At 46.6% G+C, this 26,089-nt stretch overlaps 1 protein-coding gene across 1 annotated transcript in view; it reads right to left on the bottom strand.

Annotated features, from left to right (window-relative positions):
- Positions 1-26,089, bottom strand: part of nfasca (neurofascin homolog (chicken) a) — a 100,974-nt gene that overhangs the window by 65,581 nt on the left and 9,304 nt on the right. The window contains exon 2 of the mRNA XM_063215381.1: positions 4,088-4,149. The gene's annotated coding sequence lies outside the window, so the exon portion shown is untranslated. The remainder of the gene's footprint in view (positions 1-4,087; positions 4,150-26,089) is intronic.

Genomic DNA, 26,089 nt, shown 5'->3' on the forward strand with positions numbered 1-26,089 from the left:
CACACACACACACACACACACACACACACACACACAGAGAGAGAGAGAGATACACAGACACAGACACAGACACAGACACAGACACACACACACACACACACACACACACACACACACACACACACACATTCTCAGCTGGGAGTCTCTGCAGCCTACCAGGCCACCGCAGGGTTGACTGTGTCAGACAGGGCAAACACACTCTCATTTGTAACCGCTAAACTACTGGGAGCTAGCAGGATCATTATAAGGCTGTTAACTGTAAAGTCCTGTAAGAGCCCCCCAAAAAATAAGCATGAATAAAACCATAATTCATGGTGGCAAATTGAACTGTGGGGGGTGTATGTACTGTATGTGGGTGGTTGTTCAATTTGTAATGACCATGACTATCATTGGGTAGGCCCATGTCCCCACAAAAATACAGTACATGAGAGCAGTGTTGCCAGATGTGTCTGATCAAATCCCGCCCAAACGGAGCTCAAAAACCGCCTGGAGGCACTAAATTCTGCCCAACTTTAACAAATTATATTGATTTCTATGGGCATAAAACGCCAGAAAAACCTGTCAAATGGCCGATTTTTAGCGTTTTTACCTGCAGACGGCTTTCCCAAGCAGCCCAATCTGGCAACACTATGGTGTCTATACATAATGCTTCTGACTCCACCCAATCTGTGCCACCTACACTATCTGTCCTGCACATGCACAACATTGTGTGCTTGCCTCATCTATGAAACTCAGCATCAACATGCATGCCTTTTTTCCTCCAGGGGTTTTCTAGTCTTCAGTCAATTAAGGCGTGGGGCATGAGCCTCGTCTCCACTCTCTACCTTACTGCTGCAGTATTCCTGCGTCATCATGACCCATATTCAGTTCCTCAAACATTTATAGCTAAAGCAATGACTATACTCTGGTGGAACGATGCACATTATTGACTGTTGTATAACCCTCTTACATTTGATATGAAATGCCATTGTGGAACTATGTCACCGCCTCACTATAGGTGGTTGGTGAGGACATATATATATATATTTTAGAAGAAATCAAAATAATGAAAATGAATAATAATGAGAAAAATGAAAGGGAAAAAAACAATAAAGGAGATAAAGAAGGCAATAAAGACAAAAGAGAATGAAGAGGAAGGAGGGAGGCGTGGGAAGATGAGAGTGATTAAGACTGGGCGATTTGGGGGCACGAATCCCCAGAGGTGTAGCTTTAGGAGGGGGGTACTAAAAGGGGTTAATGATGCACACGCACACACGCACACACACACACACACCCACACACACACACACACACACACACACACACCCACACACACACACACTGAGCTGGCACTGAGGAAATATATAGATGCCCCAATGACAGAGTGCAAGGCTGAGACACGCTCTGAGGTGAGGGGTGTGGTGAGCTGCAAAGGGGCTGGTGCAGTTAGTTACAGGGTGTTGAAGTAGGGCTTAGTCTCCTCTCCTCTTCTTCACTCTTCTTCGTCTTCCTCCACTTTGTCCTAGCACCTTCTCCTCACTCGTTCCGTGTCTCTCCTCTGCTCTTCTTTCCTCTCTTGTGCCCTCCTCCTGTGCCCTCGACCTCATCTCACTCTTTATGTTCAGCTAACAATGGCACTGGCATCACCTCAGGCTATGACATGCTCCCTCCTTAGTACTTACACCTCCCACACTCCCTAGTTGCCTATTCCGCTCCCCACACCACCACCACACCCCACCCTGAGCCCACTGACACATCCAGCACCCCCCCCCCCCCCCACCTCCCCAAATCACATCCACATTAAGCCTCGCCCACTCTGCCAAATACTCCACCCCTCCACCCTACCCCGTCCCACCCACACATGGTACATTTGACAGTGGGTTCGTTCACATGAGACATTTAATTCAGAATTAACTCGATTTCATTCTGAATGAAACTTGATTCCACTTTGTAAACATCATGTAAACACACTTCACAGCTCAGAATTAAATGAAAGCGCAATGTAAACTCGTCGGAACTATTTAATTCGGAATCATTCATTCGGAATTGAAAACATCATGTCAACGTGACCAGTATGGTGTCAATACCTCGATAGTCGTACGTAGCTAGTGGTAACTAGAATGGTGTTAAATTATGCACTGTTCAAATTAAGCATGCACCCTGCAGTCCTCTGCCACATGCAGCATCCAGTGCCCGCACTCCAGCTCCTGCACTATAAATAGGCCTACCCCTCACGCCTATCACAGTCAATTACCCTCCACACCACACAGCCAGGCCTGGGAGCCTCACACACACACACACACACACACACACTCTCACACACACACACACACACACACACACACACACACACACACACACACACACACACACACACACACACACACACACACACAGACACACACACACACACACACACACACACACACATGGCCCCTCCCCTGCCAGCAGACATCCACCCTCCCACTCCACCCTCCCTCCCTCCATCCCACCGTCACCTACCCTCCCTCCACAGACCATGCAAGATCCTACACTACTCCACACCTACATGTATGTACAGTATATAACCTCCCCTCCCCACTCTCCATCCCTCCACTCACACCATCCTTCCCCCATGCCTCCCTCCACAGACTAGGATCCAATGCCACCCCACCCCACCCCACCCCACCCCTACACCACCTCCCCCCTCCTTCTCCCTCCCTCCCTCCCTCCTCCCTCTCCCTCCACATGCATGATCCCACGTCTATACCTCCACACCACCACCACCAGCCGCCATACTGTGCCGGAGGGAGGGGCAGCTTGCAGAAGCTGCTCAATTCACACGGCCATACATCATGCACAACCCACACACTCACGCACACACACACACACCCCTCCCACACTCTCTCGCTTTCAATCACATACACACACTCACACCCACATGGTTTGCACATACATACATACATATTCCCATGTGCAGACCCACGCATGCAAATGCACACGCAGACCTTCACATAGTTCCATCTGGGAACATAAGCCCCATCAATGCCCATCCACACCCACACACACACCGAGGAATGACAGGCGTGCCTATACTGTATACCTCCGGGTGCCCACACGCAAACCTGAGCATGCCTATGTGAACAGTATCAGAACGTAGCGTAGCGTAGCCTAGCCTACATAATTTATCATGAATACAAGTGCAATGAGCCTGAGGTTTGAGTTCTAAGGCGATCTGATTCATGTTGATGTCTTTTAGTTTTGCTCTATTTTGTAAATTAGGAAGACTTTTTTCATAATCAGAGTACAAACACACACACACACACACACACACACACACACACACACACACACACACACACACACACACACACACACACACACAGAGACACACAAACTTTACATACACACACACAGACACACAAACTTTACATACACACACAGGGCCAAAGGATTGCCCCAAATCCAGTGCCCAACCCAGGGGGAGTTGTGGAAGCCTGAATTATGTAATAATGGGATGGAATGGGAATAAACACTTACTTGAGCTGGGCGCTCTTGAGAGTTTGTGACTCGGAAGCGTGCTGGTGGTATATAAAAAGCTACTGAATGTGGGTCACACACACACACACACACAGACACACACAGACACACACACACACACACACACACACACAGACACACACAGACACACACAGACACACACGACCAAGCCAGAGGCCTGTGGCAGCACTAGGGGGTGTGTGATGCTGTGAGCATGTCCTGTAGAATGAGCCGGGCATGACTGGGGCTCAGGTCCACATCAGTGTACTGGGCCAAAGTGCTCATATTTGGCAGCCATATTGGTGACTGCATTGGGCGATATCTCAGGTGAATAACACAAGGCCCTGCTCAAGATGGTTACATTTACTTTATTGATTTATTTGACCATGTGCAAGGTTTATTCTGGTTGCACCAGAATATGGCCTAAAGCTCATGTCATCTGTCATCTGCAGACTGTCATCTGCAGTCACTGCGCAGGGTAAAAGGAAGTGAAGATAAGAGAATATGTAGAGACAGGGAGTGTATGGTCTCTGAGGGACAGGAAGTTGAGAGGCTTAGCTGGAGGTCAGAGGACTGTCTCTGGACTCACCGTAACAGCACTGGGGAAGCTCGTGGCTGGGTACAGTCTTCAGATGGCTATCACTCAGAGGCCTGTAAGGAGAGCAGACAAGAGATAGCCATGGTTAACGACCACACTGCACAACACAGAGTACTGGAAGATTGAATCATGCTGTTCAGGCTGTGAGGATAGAACAGAACAGAACAGAGCAGAGCAGAGCAGAGCAGAGCAGAGCAGAGCAGAGCAGAGCAGAGCAGAGCAGAGCAGGGCAGAGCAGAATAGAATAGAATAGAATAGAATAGAATAGAATAGAATAGAATAGAATAGAATAGAATAGAATAGAATAGAATAGAACAGAACAGAATAGAATTGAACAGAATTGAATTGAACCACAGACATGTAATGAGAATTCTGCATTCACACATACACAATCCAGTGCATTGAAAATTTAATAACGTGGCCATTATTTAAGGACAACACAACAAATATTCACCTAAAATTGCAGGGAGAACTGTAACGGACTGGTAACCACCACAGAACACCAGACTCTACCTATTGGTTCTGGTAAAATATGTCCATGGCGACCTACCTACATACAACAGACATGTAGCGGCAACAGTGCTAAATCCATTCAACAGACATTTCAAATCCCTACAATTGTTAGCATTTAACACTAGAACTACCAGGATTTTTCTGCCTACCTAGAAGTACCAGAGAGGGGTCATTTGACCCGCCGGCTTTTACCTAATACACTAATCACTCATTTTGTTATGGTAATGAGGCTGTTAGGGGCCGTGTGAGGGGTGAGGGGGTCACACCTTAAGGGGGATTCATACTAGTCGTGAGTGGTGCTAGTCTCCTTCATACTTCACTCACGACGATGGCGCGCGCCGTCACGTGACCTAAAATTTCGACACGCCCCCCGTCGTAAGCTCAAAATTCGGCGCGTGTCGCCACGTCGTGCACACGAGGATTTTTCTAACTTGTCGTGCGCCACCAGCGACCACGCAGATAGGCAGACAAAGCAGGAGTTGCGAAGAGAGGCTACAACTACTGTAGGCTACTACAGAATGGATCCTGCATCATTTTGAGGATAATAAAATGTCAGAGAGTTATTTTATCTTCTCTCTTAAATGTTGTTCTGTGAAACAATTGTTTACTTTGTTCAGAAGCACGTTGTGTTCGGCGATCTATTTATAAATTCTGCCGCCAGAACAATGCTCTCACATGGTCTTGGAATGATCTGGCAATGTAGGCTACAACAAAAAATATATGTTTCAATGTGGTAAGTCACAAGTCAGACGTTCAGTAGCCCTACAGCAGCCGTGTTTGGCTTTCTATTTTATACATCAGTAGAACTCACGCTGCGAGTTGCGAAAAATACTGCCGTTTCTCTCATGAACAGCAGAGGGCACTTCCGACAATGCGAGCAAGGCGCTTTTGAAGTATGAATAGTCTGTCGCAAGTGATGACGTCATTAATGGTTCTCGCGCCACTCGCGACAAAGTGCGCACGTGAAGTATGCAGAGCCCTTTACAGTGGTAACAGCCAAGACAAACAGGGACAGACAGCTTCTTCCCAAGGGCTGTCAGCCTCCAAAATCACCACAGGTAAATAGCAACTTGCATGAAGATATCAGCAGCAAAGACAGATAGCACAGTTTGGCGGACAGTGTGTTACAGTTTTTCTCCATTGGTTTGGCTCATTTCTTGAAACTGAGATGTCATTCTCAAAACATGGACAAATCCCAAAACTAATTTGCAGTTCCTCACAACAGAATGGCATTTATCATTGCTTTCATCAAATTTCAATTGCTTTACATGTCTCAATCATTTAGTACATCCTTGCAAATGGCTATGTACAAGTATCCTACAGTTACAGTTTTTCTCGATTGGTTTGGCTAATTTCTCAAAACTGAGATGACATTCTCAAAACAACACGGACAAATCTCCAAACCAACTTACAATTTCCCACAACAGAATGGCATTTTTCATTGCTTTCATCAAATTTCAAATGCTTTGTACATGTCTCAAATGTTTAGTACATCTCGGCAGATGGCTATATACAAGTACCCTACAGTTGACACATTGAGCATACATTTAGCACATTTTCCAAATAAATTGACCTGTCTTATCTAAACGAATTAGACAATTCTCAGTCTAATGGTTGCCCTCTCCAAAACATGTCAGCATGATTTCATTGTGTGAGTCATCATATGCAAAGTAGTCTACACAATTGTCAAAACAGTCAAGGACATAATATTTTAAGAATTTCTTTACTGTAAACAGTAAATTCATGACAGTGTTCAACAGGCCAGATGGTATTGTAACTTTACTAGTTTGTAGAAAATAATTTTACAACCGTGTATACTACAGTTTCCTCTGTTATTTGGCTAATTTCTTGATATTTTTTCAAACAGCATTCTGTGAAAGGAATTTAGTTTCGACACACGGGTGAACTGTTTTTGGAGCGATATGAGCAAGTGATGAGGATCCATGGCGATATGCTGAACCATCCAGTTTATTTTGACAGAATAACTAAAGGAATGCAAATGAGCCAAACCAATTTAGAAGGATATATGCCATTTTTATGGTACTGACTATTTATGTGGGAGAAGGTTTAGTGCTGATGCAAGAATGAGCTGTTTTGGGAGGTATATGAATTTTGCTAGTTATCTGGGTTAAAACCTGGGAATCCCACACATCATCGAAACCATGCCCTGAGGCCGTTTCCAAAATATCATGCATCACCTGCGCTTTGATGACAGAGACACCCGCAGTGAGCGAGTACAGACTGATAGGTTTGCTGCAATTTCAAACATATGGGGATTGTTTGTCACCAACTGCATCACATCCTACATCCCTGGTCAACACATCACCATTGACGAACAACTTTTCCCTTGCAAGACTCGCTGCTGTTTCCTGCAGTACATTGCAAGTTTGGTATCAAGTTTTGGGTGGCGTGTGACTTGAAAACCAAATACGTCTGCAACATCCTCCCATATCTTGGCAAGGACCCCACTCGGCCTCGTGGGGAGAGAGTGTCTGAGAGTGTAGTCATGAGGCTGATGGAACCATTCTTGGACAAGGGCAGAAATGTTACCACAGACAATTTCTTTACATCACTGTCACTTGCAAAACGACTACTTAGCCGGAATTCAACCATCCTCGGCACAGTCAACAGGATTCGCCAAGAAATCCCACCGTCAACTCGACAGATGCACCGCGATGAATTTACCACCCAGGTATTTTCATCCACTGGTGCCACACTGACTGTGTATGCGCCCAAGCGGAAGAAGACTATGTATGTTCTCAGCAGCATGCACAGCACGATTCAGACACAGGAAACCACCAAAAAGAAGCCAAACACCATCACACTCTACACAACAAAGTGCGGCGTCGATATCATGGACAAGATGGTGCGGGAATACACTGTCCGCGCAGGAACAAGGCGCTGGCCAGTAGCAATGTTCTACAACATGATAGACATTGCAGCACTGAATGCCCACGTGCTCTATCAACTATGCACCGGGAGAAAGGAAAGACGGGTGGATTTCCTGTTTGAACTGGCAAGAGAGTTGGCTCACTCCCATGTGGGTATGAAAAAGGCCCAAAAGGAGCAATTGCTTCGGCAACGACCCTCCACACCACAACTTGGACAAAGAGCCAAGTGTCAGGCTAAAATCAAATGCAAGGACAATCGTGCAACATTGCGCTGTGATGACTGTTACAAATACACATGTGGGAAATGCCGAAAGGAGCAATGGCAGTGCCAGAATTGTTAGTGACTGTTCAAATGTATTTCACTCATTTGCATTCTTTGTAAATATGCTTTGTTTCTTTGTAATTTTTCTTCTTCTATTTTTGGCACACAAAAATAAGTTACTTCTGCAACAACCTTCCACACGAAAACTGGGAAAACAGTTGCTTTTGCATTCATTGTAAATATGTTTTGTTTTGTATTTTTTTAACAATAAATATTTAGAGTTTTGATCCCAAATTCTCGTTTGATCCTGATGATTCACTGCATAAAAATCCACAATATGTTTATAACTCCACCATATGGGCACACACGCACACACACACACACAAACACATGCAAAAACACTCTGTGTCTCAAGTGACAGCTGTGAGCTGCTAATAGCCACATTTCCACAACAAAAGGAGTGTCCGCAGGGGGTCCAAAGGGTCAAATGACCCTCTTGTGGGGCTTTTAGGTAAAAAGGTCAATTGACCCCTCCGTGGTAGTTCTAGTGTTAAACTGCAACCATATGCCAATATGCCAACATGCCAACCATACTGGAAGTTGTGTCTATGTCCAACCTCGTGCTACTACTGTAGGCATTGTTCCACACGGTATAGTGCACAATGATCTCATCATAGTTGTGTCTGAGGCTGCCACGAGCGGCACGTGAGGGCCCCTGACAAGCGTGGCTCCGCTTGGCATACACGTTAATGCAGATGGGACCCCGGCCATGCGGCCTGCCAAGAGCCACATTTGCCTGCTTGATGATGCCATGCATTAAAAAAGCTGGAACGCTCTCCACACAATGGCCGTCGCCTTCAACAGACGACCGAGCGAATGATACTAGCTCCGTGACACCGTGGCGAGGCTTAATGTCTTGTCCTTTTGTTCTGGTATTACTCGAGCTAGTAGGGGGGATTCCTGATGGATGGGAATGATCTACTAGATTTGAAACAGCAGTGTAGTATGCATGGTGTGTTGTGTTTGGTGGTCCTGGAGCAAACAGGCCTCTGTGAGTATTGGGGCTAGCTTGGCTCCCTTTTTTGCACGATTCTTTTTGTGGTGTTAAGTAAGTAGACGCTTACAGAGTACGATCGAGTAGAAATGTCTTAAATTCCATTCTCTAAATGATGCAGTGCAAAATGTACTGAATCATGGGCAGTTGTCAGGCTCGGAGGGACAGAACGAGAACAAAGCTGGTCTGGGTCTGTGAACATGCCCAATAATGGCGCACCTGCTTCGCTTAATCACGCGCCCCTAATGAAAGCATTTTACCAGAGCAATTTACTTCCCCTCCACTTCCTGTGTCCTATAAAGCAGATGTTGTAACATGTTCAATACTGTACAGATGTTTTGATTGCATGTGTGCAGATGGTCAAGCTGTATTATTGGGGCTGCAGATGCAGATGCAGTGTGTGTGTGTGTGTGTGTGTGTGTGTGTGTGTGTGTGTGTGTGTGTATGCGCGTGTGTGTGTGTATGTGCGTGTGTGTGTGTTTTGTGTGTGTGTGTGTGTGTGTGTGTGTGTGTGTGTGTGTGTGTGTGTGTGTGTGTGTGTGTGTGTGTGTGTGTGTGTGTGTGTGTGTGTGTGTGTGTGTGTGTGTGTGTGTGTGTGTGTGTGCAGGCCAGTGTGTTTTTAGGTGAAGTCAGTGCTGGAGAGCCGGGGGTCCTTGCAGCCCTACTTCCTAAAGTGTGACTCACTTTCATGTTTGTGAAAGAGCAAAAGTTAGTTAGGGGCTGTGTGTAACCTCATGCAGTCTACAGTAATTACATACAGTACGTGCATACACAGGTCAATGATGTTTCAGCAGTAGCACACATCACTGCAGCCAGTGCCACTATTGTAGATTTTTTTTGTTTTGTTTTCAGTGGACTATCTAAAAAGCATATTCAGTGCAGCATATCAACCATCGAAAACAAATTAATCCATGGGCATAAGATGCCATTGTGACACCTGAAGTCTGAGCCCAAAAAACGTCTTTGACCCACTCACACATGCATGTTGTACAGACAGACAGAGACATAAGACCATCATATTTCATATTGAATGGGCAAAACATATAATTACTACTAATAAAACTCACATGAATCTGATGCATTCTGATCTGAAAGCACCACCAACTTGACTAGAAAATGTTCTGCGGGAAACATTGCGGCATCCTCAACTAAGCAAAGCATTTACAAATCACTCTCAGTGAATTCCTGCTGTACTACAAACACTGACAGTGTGTGGTGACATAACTGGCCAAGGTCCTGAAATGTCTGTTTGCAGACTCTGCAATAGGAGAGCAAACACCTCAGATGGCAATCAGTGGTGACCTGACGACAGGCAAGAGGAACAGCTCAACATGGCATACTGATGCCACAGTAGCAATGGCACAAGGCAGACAGACATTCTGTCCTCAGGACAAACACAAAACACACACATGGACACACACAGGCACACAGGCACACAGGCACAGACACAGACACACATGGACACAGACACAGACACAGACGCACGCACGCACACACACAACACCCCACAGGTCCGTGAGTGGAGTCTATAAACCCTCTTCCCTGAGATTCTTAGATGCCATCAGAACGTTCCTGAAAGCCGCACACTGTAAATTGATCCGAGAGACGACCTTTTATAGTCTTCCTGTGCCACTAAACCCTTACGTCCATTTAAATCATTTTACTAATGAATCCACCCCAAAATAAACAAAGTGGTTCAGGACATCATTAGTAAAGCTATCACGGAAATGAGTCCTATCAGTGGATAATGAAATAGGCCATGAAATGGGGAAGATTTATTCATGTGTTAACTGTTACAGGCCTGGAAAAAAACGCCTAATGGAAGTCTGTATATGAGGCATGTTGGAAAACCCCTGGGAGTACATATGATACATATTTACCCCAAAATATTACTTACATACATGAAAACTTATGTCAAGACACTTAATCAACATGGGCTTCCAGCATTAAGGATATTCAGTTTGGTTTTAAAGAAGACCAAGACATGACATAATTTACTGTACTCTACAGCACTGTGGCAACTCCTCATGTCATAAATAAGTAATACCTTCTTGGGTGTATCCAGTGTGTTTTATGCAAGACTGTGTACGTCCAGTAAGATGGAGCTGAAGGGGTGGAGAGAGAGGAACATGAATTCTAGTTCAGCTCCTCTTTCTGACCCAGTATTACTGGTTTGAGATAACACTTCGAGAATTCTACATATTTCATGACACTTAGCCGATGATCTCGTCAAAAGTGATTAAGTTATTTAAGCACAGAGTATTCAAAACCCACATTCTGGAGAGAACCTGCATTCTTCCTACTAGAACGGAATGTCAACTTGCCACCTTCCAACTGCCTAACCATTTCGTCACAACTTCTGAATTAGTTTTTCTTTGCACATGAGCTGCACACAAAATGGAATGAGAGAGCGTTCTTATTACATGCTGTATGCACTAGCTACTGTAAGCGTAGAAAGCACATGATTTCTAGTTCAGCTCCTCGTAGTGACCCACTATTTCTGGTTTTGAGATAACACAGAATTCTAGATATGCCCTGGCTACAGTAGCGGGGCCAAGCTGTGGTAGTGGCCTAGTTAGCAGCAGTGAATACTGTATGTAGCAGCTGAGACCTGGCAAATCAGCTGTGCAGCGGAGCTGGGGGCACTCAGGCAGAGGGGCAGCCATCCTACTGTACCCTTTTTATCACTACATATCTGCTTCTGTATAGCTAAGCTACTAGAAATACAACTTTCCTGTGGTAGGCCTATTGACACGGCCAGGCCATACCAAACAACAAATTTAACCCCTTTGTGCAGAGCCTATGTTATAAACTCACTGTCACCAAAACTTTAATGACCAACTCTTAATATGCCACTTAGGCCTCTCTGTAATGCTATAAGAAGTGTTGTGAAGTAGTTGAGTCTTTTTTTGAGTGAACAAGCCAGCCGGCGGGTCCATCTGCGCAAAGAAACTACAGAAATAATTAAAGACACATAAAACATTTAAAGCTTAAAGAAACACTAGGTCGTTTTGGTCAGTCTTCCTGCAAGATGGTGCTGCCAAAAATATGTTCAATTGGCTCATCACCTTGGAACAGGGTGAAAGCAAAGTGCTTGTGAATCTTCAATCAGCAATGCCAAGTAGCTTTTTGTCAGTATAACCATACGATGGTGTTGCCAGAAATGTTAAGCTGGTTCATGACCTTAACACAGAATGAAAAGTAAGTGCTTCTGAATTCCTCTGTCCATCCTTCATCAGCAACACCCTAAAGTCTCTCTTCAGATGAATGAGAGCGAGCTAACTCTGCAACCTCTGCAAGCGAGTATTTGCTTTAAACATGAATGCCTCTGCAAAGCTTGACTCACTTATTTATGCACACACGTCAGTCAGGCATTATCTCTTTGTACGTTTGAAGTAGATAGATGGGGAGGAAGCGCAGAACAGCTGTCGTCGGTGGCCAGGGGCTGAGCCTAATTCTCCAATGTTACACCTCAGGTCTATCAATATGAAATTTAATTAGGAGCGGGAATGGCCAGTGCCAATGACTTGTCTCACTGCTCACTTCCCAGAAAAGTGTCTCCCCCCCTCCTCACCCTCACTCTGCGTGACCTGCCCTCTGAACTCTGACCTCCCTGTCCATTAGTGGACCAACAAGAGGCGAGGACACACGCCCGAGCGATGAGCAGGGACGCACAGGGAGGGGTCAGGGGCCATGAGATTGGGCTAAGTGTTCCGGTTGCCGTGACGATAGATTCGTGCCCGCTGTCTTGTCATTTGTCGTCACTCTGATGTTGTCGCCATGGGAACCAGTCAGGACCGGACGCGGTGACTAGATTACACGCTCGGCTGATGCAGTTAGCGCCGGGAGGATTTGGCTTGTTTGGGTTGAGCGGAGAGGGCAGACATGAGCCCTGCTTTTAGAAGAGGAAAGAGAAAACCCAAACAGACCTGTGGGTCAATGTGCAAAGCTGTGAGGGTGAGGTAGTGCTGAAGTGTGTGTGTGTGTGTGTGTGTGTGTGTGTGTGTGTGTGTGTGTGTGTGTGTGTGTGTGTGTGTGTGTGTGTGTGTGTGTGTGTGTGTGTGTGTGTGTGTGTGTGTGTGTGTGTGAATATGTGTGAATGGGGTATATGCTGGTGTGTGTGTGTCGTGCGTGAGTGTATGCATGTGTGTGTGTGCGTACGTGTATGCACGTGTGTGTGTGTGTGTGTGTGTGTGTGTGTGTGTGTGTGTGTGTGTGTGTGTGTGTGTGTGTGTGTGTGTGTGTGTGTGAATGGGGTATATGTTGGTGTGTGTGTGTCGAGCGTACGTGTATTCATGTGTGTGTGTGTGTGTGTGTGTGTGTGTGTGTGTGAGAGAGAGAGAGTGAGTGAGTGAGTGTGTGTGTGTGTGTGAGTGAGTGGGGGTGTGTAGGCGAGAGAAAGCAAGAGCAGTGCGTCTCATGCTCGGCAGGAGCGATGGCTCAATGCTGCAGCATGACCTACTTTTAATGACAGAGAGAGAGAGAGAGAGAAGAGAGGAGAGAGGAGAAAGAAAAAGAACTGATAAAAAGGGAGATGGGGGCTGTGGGGATAATACTAATGGAGGAAAAGAGAGATGATAGAGAGAGAGAGAGAGAGAGGGAGAGAGAGAGAGAGAGAGAGTGAGAGCGAGAGAGAGAGAGAGAGATGAAGGCCATGTGAGACGAAAATACTGTAGAAAGGGGGGAGAAAGGTACCGTACAAGTAGACTAGAGAGACGGAGCAGTGGGGGTTACAGAGGAAAGGAGAGATGAGGAGACAGAAGAAGCTGAAGCCAGGACAGTAAAGATGGGGAGGAGAGAGAGAGAGAGAGAGAGAGAGAGAGAGAGAGAGAGAGAGAGAGAGAGAGAGAGAGAGAGAGAGAGAGAGAGAGAGAGAGAGAGAGAGCAGGAAGAGGACAGCGTTATGAAAGTGTATATGTGGGAGTCTGTTTTGTGAACCTGTGTGTGTGTGTGTGTGTGTGTGTGTGTGTGTGTGTGTGTGTGTGTGTGTGTGTGTGTGCGTGCGTGCGTGCGTATGTGTTTGTGCGTGTGTTCATGAATACATGTGTACTTCCATGCATGTTTGTGTGTAGAGAGACCACCCCCCCATTTTGGCCCAAGGACATGTGTGTGCTCCAGAGTGCGTTCACTGGAGTCGATGTTGCTTTGAATTTGTGCGTACATGTGTGTTCACCAGTCAATGTGTGTGTGTGTGTGTGTGTGTGTGTGTGTGTGTGTGTGTGTGTGTGTGTGTGTGTGTGTGTGTGTGTGTGTGTGTGTGTGTGTGTGTGTGTGTGTGTGTGTGTGTGTGTGAACAGGCAGGTTAAGGGAAGTGCCTGGCTCCATCAGGAGTAAATCAATGTCTCCTTCTGCTCTGGCCCCCTCCGCTTCCTCCTCTCCTCTCCCTCCTCTCCTCTTCTCTTCCCTTCCTCCGCTCCTCTTCTCTCCTCTTCCTCTGCTTCCTCTCCTCTCCTCTTCCTCCGCTTCCTCTCCTCCTCTCCTCTCCTCTCCTCTCTTCTCCTCTTCCTCTGCTTCCTCTTCTCTCCTCTCCTCTTCCTCCGCTTCCTCTCCTCTCCTCCTCTTCCTCTCCTCTTTTCTCCCTACAGCATGTCTGCAATCACACTATTCCCCCATCAGCACACACACATTGACTATTCAACTGCCAGATACCTGAATCTATGTGACTTATGCACACACACACACACACACACACACACACACACACACACACACACACACACACACACACACACACACACACACACACACACACACACACACACACACACACACACACACACACACCTCCGATTATAAATATACACCCACACATGTTCATAACAGAACAGAGCACATACAAACACGCACACACAAAAAAGACTAAAAGACTACAACACATCCCAATACAGGAAGAGATATCACAGAGTAAAAACCCTGGAAAGCAGCAGAGGCAGGCAGGTAGTCTCTCCAGACAAAGCTGACTCTGAGCATGTATGAGGAGAATGGGGGAGATGGAGGAGGTCTGCTGCAGTTGGCAGCTCTCAGCCCTGTCCTCACACGCCACTGCACTAAAGTGGACCCAAGCCTGAGCGACAGGCACACACACACACACACACTGATCTCAGGACAGCCGGCAACAATGCCACACAACACTGAAGAGACTTCCTCTATGTGCACACACAGAACAGCCGCCAACAATGGCATACCACTGAAGAGGTTGGCCGTGGATCTGGGTCACCCAGGGTGCAGCTACTGCATCATGCAGCCCACACACACACACACACACACACACACACACACACACACACACACACACACACACACACACGCACACGCACACGCACACGCACACGCACACACACACACTAGCTTTCAGTCTGTGCTGCATTTGAGGCACTCTGCTCCATGGCCAATACTGGTGCACACACAGTAGTAGAGCACACATAAACTGATGAAAAATTAATCGCAAGATGCTGCTTTATTTCTTTTAATCGCAGCTCCTACAGGGCTGCTCACACCAAGAGCTGAGAAGTCGGACGCTTCGGGTGCTTCACTGAGCAGTGAACAGGGATTTCCCCAACATTTTACTGTAAAGTTGAGGAGGACACCTTGCCAACAATCCTTTCCCGTATGTCATCATCAGCAAAGATGAAGATTTTGTATTGCGATGCAATTAGTAAATCTGTTTTACAAAATACTGTGTGTTAGCTATTTACCCCCTGCCTACCTTGACTAACAAATGATCTCCATGAAACACAGAGCGAGAGAGGGGGGGTTGTGGGGTTCTGGGAGTGTGTGTGTGTGTGTAGGGTGGTGGTGAGGGAGGTGTGTGTTGATAAGAGACTTTTTAAACCCCTTCACACAACAAGGAAGCTGCTTCCCCATTGGCTCCTGGCCTGGCCTCCGTGGAGACAGACAGGAGTGTGCGAGAGCAAGCGGCTCTGGCAACCTTTCAAAGGGGAGGCTGCTTTGAAAAAAAACCCAGCTCCGCTCCATTGCGCAGTGGGTCTCACCCAAACACCCTGGCTCTTCCACTAAAATATTAAACATCTCCTCCCTACCTAAAACAGACACCACCCTCCCCATCCCCTCCTCCACCCTTCTCCTCGTGACCTTCAAAAAGAGAGCCCTCCCCTCTTCCCTTCTCTCCCCTCACTCGTATCATGCCCAATTATTACCCCCATCAGATCTGAAGATGAGCCAGATAGCAGCATCTCAACACCACAGCTGTAATTGGCAGGTTGCACATGTGTGTGTGTGTGTGTGTGTCTGTGTGTGTGTGTGTGTGTGTGTGTGTGTGTGTGTGTGTGTGTGTGTGTGTGTGTGTGTGTGTGTGTGTGTGTGTGTGTGTGTGTGTGTGTCTGTGTGTGTGTGTGTGTGTGTGTGTGTGTGTGTGTGAGAGCTTGGCACTGGGAATGGATGTTACCAGTCAGATTAGCGGAATATTAAATGTTGGAAGTCACGTTTCATTTGACAAATGATCTACCGTAATGTTTTTATTGGATTTTCTCTCCTCATTTGCATGACTTCTGAGAATTTGTCTTGAGCGTGCGCGTATGGCGCACACATGAAGAGAGCACATGTAAAATGTATTATCGGCAGAGAAACAGGCTTTTATTGAAGCCAATAACTCAGTAATGTGGGTGAAGGGGTAGGACGAACAAGCACAAACCAAATGCTTCAAGTGGTAATTATTACAGCTAGACAACGTTTTTTGTAACACCCCTGATAATTATAATTCATGTAATTAAACTATTCCTTATCTTGTGATCATGTATGATTACAGGAAATTGGACGATTTATCACGTTAAAGTAATTCTGAAAATGAGCTGTACAGTAGAAATATCAATTATAAATAAATGCTATTACAAAATGGTATCACAGATTTTCCAGATGCGTCCAATAGTGACTATTTGGGAAGATGTAGTGTGACAAGACCACTTCACCACACATATGATAATGAATCATTGAGAGAATATAGTACTGTCAATGTGATGAATGTATTATTATCCTAATTTTGTATTACGTAGGATGATAGATGCTATACTGTGATACATTAAAGTCAGGCAAAATAAATGGGACATTTAATTTCAGTACATTCCCTGTCCTTTCTGAGGATTATAAATACCATGGTTACTGTAATTTGATTCCAAAATATTCTATATTTGCCTCTTCCAGCTATGGGAGAGAGACTTTGAATAAGATACTTCTAATACCTTTATACAACTATAAGGAGGTGGTGCTTTGAAAATGGATGATTCTGGCTGTACAAGCCATGACCAGGGGAACCTTTGAAGGGATATCTGAACTGGAGAATAACAAAGGCCACACTCTGCTTGAGTCTCCTCTGTCAAGGGCAAACAACACTAGATGCTGAGATGAAATGCCAGTCAAGCCCGTATCTGACAAGTACAGTATCTATGGCTCATCAACTCCCTCAATCAAACTCCCCCATTTGGGAAGACAGCAATTTGCTCTTCCTCTTCCTCCCTCGAATTGGGAAGTGTGTGTGTGTGTTTGTGTGTGTGTGTGTGAGTGTGAGTGTGAGTGTGTGTGTGTGTGTGTGTGTGTGTGTGTGTGTGTGTGTGTGTGTGTGTGTGTGTGTGTGTGTGTGGTGAGCCAGTGAGCGAGCGAGCGAGAGAGAGAGAGAGAGAGAGAGAGAGAGAGAGAGAGAGCTCTGCCTGATGGAGCGTTCTCAGTCCCACCAGGGCGGTGTTCTGGAGATGTGGTGGTGGAGCTGGAGATGGTGGAGGAGAGAGAGCCTGGCTATAATTGCCTTCTGCAGCTGGGGGAGCACACACATGCACGCACGCACGCACGCACGCACGCACGCACGCACACACACACACACACACGCACACACACACACACAGATGTATGCACGCACACACACAAACACCTGGAGGTTTCCTGGCACTAATCCCCAACAGCAACGATACTCTTCTCTAGTTCTCTAGTCTTAGTAGCTTTAAACAACAAGCCAGCCCCCCTCTCCTCTCTATCACCCCCAATCCTCCCTCTCTCTCTCTCTCTCCCTCCCTCTTCCCTCTCTCTATCTCTCTCTCTCCCCTACTTCCCTCTCTATCTTTCTCTCTCTCCCCCACTTCCCCGTCTCTATCTCCCCATCGTCAGGGAGGGTTAAGGCTGGCCTGACCCCTGTAATCCTGAGATAGGGACGCATAAACGTATAGGGAGTCCCGGGTCCCCACGCGCTGAACCCCTAAACATGGTGCCTTTCGTTAAACTTAATCCCATCTAACGGTGGGTTTGTGTGTGTGTGTGTGTGTGCGTGTGTGTGTGTGTGTGTGTGTGTGTGTGTGTGTGTGTGTGTGTGTGTGTGTGTGTGTGTGTGTGTGTGTGTGTGTGTGTGTGAGGGAGTGAGTGAGAGAGTAAGAGAGTGAGAGAGGGAGAGAGGGAGAGAGAGAAAGGAAGAAAGAGAGAGCATGAATGTGTATGTGTACTGTAGAGAGAATAGATAAAGGAAGAGCGAGTGTGTACAGACAGTCACAGAGGATAGGAGTTTAAAAGAGAGGGGGGACCTGGCTCAGCCAAGCATACTAAACTCCAGTCTCCAGGCTAGGGGGAGGCAGGAGGTAAGACAGACTTCTGCAGGGCACAGATTACTCCAGTCCCATTAACAAACCTACTGAGAGCAGAGCAGAGCAGACAGAGGGAAGAGAAAGGATAAAAGTAAGAAAGCGGAAAGGCAAAATGGAAAACAGAAAGAAACGCAGAAGAAGAGAAAAGAGGAAAGAAAGAAAGACAGAAAGAAAGAAAGAAAGAAAGAAAGAAAGAAAGAAAGAAAGAAAGAAAGAAAGAAAGAAAGAAAGAAAGAAAGAAAGAAAGAAAGAAAGAAAGAAAATAAAGAAATCAGACCTGGGTAAAGCTGCCTCCTGCCTGTTCTTTGTCTGCACAGGAGCCTGTGTGAGGGCAATCTCTTTATCTGTCCGCTACTGTCTGTGTGCTTTCATTTCCCTGTCTGTCTATCACTATCACCGCATCCATCCACCAGCTTTACTCTCCCTCCCTCAGCTAACTCTGTGGGGACAACCTGATAATATTTTAGGTGCTTTTGTATGTGTGTGTGTGTGTGTGTGTGTGTGTGTGCGCGCGAGTGCGTGTGTGTCTGCATTTATGTCGGACCCTGTGTTTATGTGCATCTACAGGCAGGTAATATTTTGTTACGTGTGTTTGGTGTGTGCAGTATGTGTGTGTATGTGTGTGTGTATAAGTGTTGTGTGTGTGTGTGTGTGTGCACATGATTGAGTTTGGTGTCTGTGTCTGTTTGTGTATATGTCTGTGTATGTCTGTGTGTGTTTCGGTTTTTCTTTTTTCACTTTCAGTAGGGGCTTTTCCTCGCCCCAGGATTCATCTCGGCCCATGGTTACGGATCTCGTCGCCATGGCTCCTTAGCAACAGCATCACACAGGGGGGAAGGAAGGAGGAAGCGAGGAGAAGCAGGAGGAGTTTGGAGGAGGAGGAGGGGGGAGTGAGGAAGACCCTTGAGGAAGAGAGAGGAGATGGGGGGGGGATGTTGTGGAGGGGGGAGGAGGGAGACATGGACGCTCCTTCCTATTAGCCGAGCCATGTGCTGAAGTTGGGGGGAGGGAGTGGCTGTATGTGCAACAAGGGCACAGGGGAGAAAACCTCACATTTTACACAGGGTTCAGCAAAAAACTCGACAATCATTAGAGGTACACAACTAACGAAGGTCTCTAGAGTGAAGCGAATTAGACGCAACAGATATCTTTTAAGGCTACACACAGCTCGGATGAAACGAAAGCGCTCTGTTTGATTTTGGTCGGTCTTGCTTTTTTTGGTTGTTGCTTTCGTTATGGGCACGGGAAGGCAAAGCGGTTGTGAAGCCCGTGTCTGGTTGAATTCATCCGCGACGCGAGCATGTGGACTGTCACAGCGTGTCTGGCACAGTGAGTCGTACGTGCGTGTGTTGGGCAAGGAGACAGAACGATAAAGAGAGAGAGAGAGAGAAAAAAAACGAGACAAGCTGGCACAAAATAACAAAATGCAGCTTCAGCATTGCCAACTGGGGTTTTGTGCGCCGGCTACATAGACAGAATTGCATATATGCGTGCATCGCCTATAGGAAGACTCTGGAGGTCAACAGCAGGCCATCTATCAATGTTTCATGTGTCTAAATGCCACCACACGCGAGGGGTTACATTCACAAGTTTACATTGACTGCATCTGGCTGCCTATATACAGTGTAGTACTCGTCTTTGTTTCAAGACTGTGCGACCAATCAAACTTAAGATGGACATAACAGATGAAATGTAGACTAAAGTTTGGCCCTGCCATGGCCAAACGGTAGGGCACTCTTCTACCATGTGGCTGACCCGGGTTCGATTCCCGGCCCGGGTCCTTTGCCGGCCCTTCCCCGTCTCTCTCTCCCCACTTGCTTCCTGTCGCCACCTTCACTGTCCTATCATACATAAAGTAAAAAAAGACCAAAAAAGGGAAATAAAATAAGAAAAGTAGACTAAAGCAATGCTATTAGACCTTTATTTTCACAGTCACTGAACGTGACTCTCTATGTCTCACTCCTTGTCTTTGCATGTACACTATATGCAATAGTGCAGTATCAATCTGGCCTGTGGAAGAGTGAAGGATTCAATTGAAAACCACAACAGCATCATGAAGAAAAGCTTTTCTGTCTCTGTTGCAGAATATGACTCTCATCAGTTCGATGCTCCTTTCTTCAATGGCGCACCATATGACCTTTGAAGGAGTTGAGGTCTTGAATTAAGACTACATAACGTGTGGCTGTCATGATCTCATCCGATCTCCTTTGTTTTAAGAGCACATTACCCATCTGACCTATGAAGGAGTTATGGTCTTCAATTAAGACTGCACAACATGTGGCTGTCATTATCCCAGCCAATCTCCTTTGTTTTACAGTAAGAGCACATTACCAATCTGACCTGTGAAGGAGCTAAGGTCTCGAATGAAGACAAAATGGCATATATAGCTGCCATTATCTCCGCTCATCTTCTTTGTTTTAAGAGTGCATTACCCATCTGACCTGTGAAGGAGTTAAGGTCTCGAATAAAGACTATAGAGGACATGTGGCTGTCATTATCCCCGCGGATCTCCATTGTTTTAAGGGCACATTACCAATTTGACCTGTGAAGGAGCTAAGGACTCAAATGAAGACCGAGACAGCATCATTATGAATACGGAGGCGTGGATCATCTGGTGCCAAACAAAAGGAGGAATGGAATCAATGAGTGGTAATGGTTTGGGCAAGACGGCTGGCTTTTCTGTGGTGTGGAGAGAGAGAGAGAGAGAGAGAGAGAGAGAGAGAGAGAGAGAGAGAGGGGGAGAGAGTGGGAGAGAGAGGGAGAGAGAGAGAGAGAGAGGGAGAGAGAGAGAGAGAGAGAGAGAGGGAGAGAGAGAGAGAGAGAGGAGAGAGAGAGGAGAGAGAGAGAGAGAGAGAGAGAGAGAGAGAGAGAGAGAGAGAGAGAGAGAGAGAGAGAGCAAGAGAGGGTGAGAGAGGGTGATGGTGATGGGAGATGGTGCAACCAATAGCTGCTGGGCCTAATTTGCTCCAATCGGGACATCTGCCTGGGGTTACCGTGGTGATTAAAGGCATTCTGCCGCTCCTGGTGGGCTCACGGCAGGCAAGCAGGCGCATCACTTACTCAGGAGACACACACACACACATGCGCGCACGGACACACACACACACACACACACGCGCGCGCGCACGGACACACACATACAAATGCACGCACACACGCACACACACACACACTCCTTCCTCCTGAGACTCGATTGGGAGTTTCCCCCCTCCCCAATGGACATGCACACACACACCGTACACACTCACACACACAAACAACCCCCTCCCCTCCAATTACAAAACACATGGATGAACAACACACATGAACCACACACACACACACACACACACACACACACACACACACACACACACACACACACACACACACACACACACACACACACACACACACACACACACACACACACACACACACACACACACACACACACACACACACACACACACACACACACACACACACACACACAGAATAAGTGCTATGACTGTGTGAGAGGTGCAAATGTTGTCCCAGGGGAATTCATCCATTCAACCAGCTCAGCTCAGGACTGTGTGTGTGCGTGCGTGTGTGTGTGTGTGTGTGTGTGTGTGTGTGTGTGTGTGTGTGTGTGTGTGTGTGTGTGTGTGTGTGTGTGTGTGTGTGTGTGTGTGTGTGTGTGTGTGTGTGTGTGTGTGTGTGTGTGTGTGTGTAAATAAGAGTCTGGATGAGTGTGAGGGATGGAAGGCGACTGAAGGGAGGAGTGAAGTGTATGTGTGGTAGTATCTGTGGGCTTTATGTTTGGGCTTATTTATGTGTACCATGAAAGTAAGGGGGGTGTATCTGGGTGTCACTATCCGTTTCTGCGCTTAAGCTTATGCATGTGTGTATATGTTGAAAAAATGGGGTGGCTTTGAATGGAAGCGCCAGTATCTGTTTCTGGGCTTATGTATGTGTGATGAAAGGAAAGGGGTGTCTATGGGTGCTCGGCTTCTGACAAATCCATTAATTAAACCCTCAGAAATCTATCAGCTCCACAATAACAACGACAAGAGACTCCCTGGAGATAATTCAGTGGCGCTGAGAATCTCTCTCTCATCCCCTCTCTATGGCCCTTTTTTCCTCCCCCTCTCCCATTTGGGGGGCTTTTTGTGATATGTTTTTTCTCTCTCCTGGACACCCGCTGCTATTTAGAGTGAGTGTGGCGGAGAGATGGCTTGTATTGGAGCACGGCAGAGCGCTTTCTCTCTCTCTCTCTCTCTCTCTCTGTCTCTCTCTCTCTCTCACCCCCCGAGATGGTCTGTATTGCACCATGGCAGAGCACCCCCCCCTCTCTCATCCGTATTGGAGCACGGCAGAGCGCTCTCTCTCTCTCTCTCTCTCTCTCTCTCTCTCTCTCTCTCTCTCTCTCTCTCTCTCTCTCTCTCTCTCTCTCTCTCTCTCTCTCTCTCTCTCTCTCACCCCCCGAGATGGTCTGTGTTGCAGCATGGCAGACGGCAGGTGGTAGGGTATTGGGTAGGTATTCAGTCGTCCAACAGGGGAATGGACAAACCGGCATGCCAGAGAACAAAGACACTCGCGAGAGTACTCCATATACGTACGTAAGTGGACACGACATATCATCTGCACACAATACACAACACCTTTTCCTTTCACAGATAGCATTACTATGGTATACTATACTACCATGTGCTATTTGCTAAATGTAAACAAAGCAATTTGTAAAGAATACAAATATAGCCTAATAATGAAATAAAAACTAAATGAGAAAAGAAACCATGTAATGATATTTTTAAAGAATGATTTACATAAATATTGGAAATATACAATACATGATAACCAATAAATGCTACAGGCTATACTGTGTGCATGCATATGTGACTGAAATCTTCTACTTCTATGAGTCTTGACACATCATCATAGCAGAAGCATGGATGTGTAAACACATTAAAATGTAGCCAGCCAGACATAGGAAGAACGATGTTGGCTAAAGAAAGCACTCAATTTCCTAACGAGACAGCTACAGCCTACAGCAGTGACCTCAGCCGTATCAAAACACACACTGCAGACACAAACAGACATATCTCAACATATCCCCCTTCAACCTAGACAGACAAACAGAGAGACTCACAGACAGGCAGACACTCACAAACACACAAATACGCCCACACGCCAACACAGTCGAGGAGACAAACACAAACGCGTACTCTTAAAACGCCCACGCATTTACAAGAAAACATGCATGTGCCCCAGACTGCCTTTGGCTCAGACTGAAAGATGAACACGTCCATGTACAACACACACACAGCACACACAGCACACACAGCACACACAGCACACACACACACACACACACACACACACACACACACACACACACACACATACACACACACACACACACACAGACACAGACCAGAGAGACAGAGACACAGACAGAAAGAAAGAGAGAGAGAGAGAGAGAAAGAGAGAGAGAGAGAGAGAGAGAGAGAGCTAGAGAGAGAGAGAGATAGAGAGAGAGAGAGAGAGAGAGAGAGAGAGAGAGAGAGAGAGAGAGAGAGAGAGCTAGAGAGAGAGAGAGAGAGAGAGAGAGAGAGAGAGAGAGAGAGAGAGAGAATATAAAAGAGGATCCCCTGGTATTCCCTGATAACCTGGGGTGCTTTCCCTGTCTGGCGGTCTGCTTGGCATTTTGCGGCCCCAGCGGCCTCGCAGTATGGGGTCAGGAGCCACAGGGGGCGCCGTAGCAGGCTTCACGCCCTCCACTCTCAACACACACCTCCCCACATTCTTGCCCTCAGACCAGCTTATGTGTGTGCATGTGTATGGGAGTGTATGCGTGTGTGTGCGTGTGTGTGTGTGTGTGTGTGTGTGTGTTTGTGTGCTTGTGTCTCTGTGCATGTGGGTGTGCATGTGTGTGAGTGCATATGTGTGTGTGTGTGTGTGTGTGTGTGTGTGTGTGTGTGTGTGTGTGTGTGTGTGTGTGTGTGTGTGTGTGTGTGTGTGTGTGTGTGTGTGTGTGTGTGTGTAAGTTGGGGTGAGGGGGTCATACAGTAAACATCTGTCTATGACACACTCGCTAATGTATGCACGTCCCAAGGCGGCAGCCATCGCAAAACGCAGTCTTCAGAATAGGACCTCGGGCCCTGCCTGATTTTTCCCACTGGAAAGACTGGGGTACTTCCCCTACTCCTCCTCCCCCTCACACACCCACATCCACACACACACACACACGCACACGCAATGTGGTGCCAATGTTTCCGGAGAAAACACTCCTCGACGCTGCTAAGAGCCATGTTTATTCTAATTACCCTGACTACCGTTGTCAGCGAAAGATATGCAAACAACGGGTCTTCTCGTAACGCAAGTTACCAAACAAAAGCCATTCGACCATTTACGACTCATTTGCGTGCTGACAGAGCGTGCTTCAATTAAGCCTACCTAAAACTGGATGGAAGTCAAAAGACACTGATATTACATTTCTATATTGTATATTCTTGATGCTGCTTTTCATTGTGTACACTATTTGGGCTTTTGTGTCTTTTCCCCGATATTTACGTAGGTGAATATTGGGACAGGAAAAGACGGGGAAAAATAAATGAAAAAGAGGTAAGAAATTACACATCTATCTGGACAACCTGGGTAGCCATTAGTGTTGCACCGATCGATCGGCTGCTGGTGATCGGCCGATATTGGCCAAAAATAGCCTGATCGGTCTCAGCAAAAACATGGCCATCAAAAAGCCGCAAAAAGCTACTTCAATTCTAAAAGCGGAAATATGGATAGTTGGATTACTCATAGCTTATAAAAAAGCTAGGAAAGATTCCAATTCTTTCTGTGATCTGCAGTGATCGGTGATCGGCAGATCATGATTTTGATGATCGGTCATCGGTGATCGGGCCAAAAAAAATTATTTTGTCGCCATGGACGGTTTGCCAATTTATAGCAAAGATGTCCTAGAGCAGCACCCCCTGACAAGGCATTTTCTCCTGAAAACCCTGCTCCACTTTCTTGTCAGTGCTCATCAAATAGGGTTGCGCTTTGCCTCGCCTCGCCTTTCTGATGTGGTCTGCCAGATTTTGCTGCACACAACAGTGATGTTATGCAGAGGGGAAACACAAACACACAGACACACAGGCACAACACACACAGACAAATACACACAAGCACACACTCTAACAAACACACACACACACACACACACACACACACACACACACACACACACACACACACACACACACACACACACACACACACACACACACACACACACACACACACACACACACACACACACACACACACACACACACACACACACACATTTACGGTGATGCGATGCAGAGGGGGAAATAAGCTGGCAGCCTCTCAACATTCTCCTCCTCTATAAATATTCACCGACTTCTCCGACTGTGTCACGCCATGTGCATCATGGACACCAGCCAGTACCAAGATAGTGGAAGAGGCAGGCACGTATGTGTCAGTGCGTCTGGACGCGTGTGTATTTCTATGCATGTTAGTGACTTCCTCTGTGCGTGATTTTATTAATGTGAGTTGTGTGTGTTGTTTGCTTATGTGTGCAGTATGTGTGTGTATGTTTGTAAATCTCGTCTGTGTGTGTGTGTGTGTGTGTGTGTGTGTGTGTGTGTGTGTGTGTGTGTGTGTGTGTGTGTGTGTGTGTGTGTGTGTGTGTGTGTGTGTGTGTGTGTGTGT

This window comes from Engraulis encrasicolus, chromosome 14 (assembly GCF_034702125.1).
Source record: "Engraulis encrasicolus isolate BLACKSEA-1 chromosome 14, IST_EnEncr_1.0, whole genome shotgun sequence".
Classification (NCBI taxonomy): Eukaryota; Metazoa; Chordata; class Actinopteri; order Clupeiformes; family Engraulidae; genus Engraulis; species Engraulis encrasicolus.